Genomic DNA, 865 nt, shown 5'->3' with positions numbered 1-865 from the left:
ACTTCCAGTAACGCAGCTTCCTCCGAGAGGCAAAGGTTCTGCAGGGAAAGGGAAGTGTTGGGCACCTAGGACATCCTAGCAGTCACCTGCTTCCTGGACTCCATCTTTCCTATGAATTGGAACACTGTTGTAGGAAAGATTAAAACCCAGGGGAAGAGTTTTCTCGCCTTAGTTTTGGTTGAAACTGTAACTAAATGGGTTATCTCTCAAGTGCAGGTGAGTGCTCAGATGGAGGGATTACCATCGCATGGTGTCAGTTAACTGACCGAATGCTGACAAACACTTACAACAGTGCACAGATCCAGGGCAGTGGTTTTTGAAATGAATAAAGACTGTAGTGGTGATGTGGATTGAATGTGAAATGTCCCCCAGAGGGTCATGTGTTGGGATGTTTGGTCCCCTGCTGGAGGCTCTGTTTTGAGAGGTAGGGCTTAGCAGGAGAAGGTGGGTCTCTGTAGGAGGGATGGTCAGAGTTATAACCTGGACTCTCTTCTGCTCTCTCTGCTCCTGATCCTCAGAGATGTGAGGAGACCCAGATACACACCCCTGCCAGTGAATTCCACCATGCCCTCCCCACCAGGAAGGACTGTGCTCTCCCTAACTGTGAGCCAAAAGAGCCTTCCTTCCTTGAGTTGCAGCACTTTGGTATTTTGTCACACTGAAGAGAGATGTTAGAGGACAGAGAGATGGCTTAGAGGTTAAGGACATGCACTGCTCTTGTACAGGACCCGAATTTGGTTTCTAGTACCACACTTGTTACTCTAGTTCTAGAAAGAATCGGATGCCCCTGTCCTTTGCAGGCATGTATACACACACACACACACACACACACACACACACACACACACACACACACACACACACA

The 865-nt window shown here is 48.4% G+C and overlaps 1 protein-coding gene across 2 annotated transcripts in view; it reads right to left on the bottom strand.

The window, feature by feature from the left end:
• The window catches only part of Loxl2 (lysyl oxidase like 2), an 87693-nt gene that overhangs the window by 31748 nt on the left and 55080 nt on the right, over window positions 1-865 (bottom strand). The window lies entirely within an intron of this gene.

Source organism: Mus caroli, chromosome 14 (genome assembly GCF_900094665.2).
Source record: "Mus caroli chromosome 14, CAROLI_EIJ_v1.1, whole genome shotgun sequence".
Classification (NCBI taxonomy): domain Eukaryota; kingdom Metazoa; phylum Chordata; class Mammalia; order Rodentia; family Muridae; genus Mus; species Mus caroli.
This window is presented reverse-complemented; position numbering and strand designations above follow the sequence as displayed.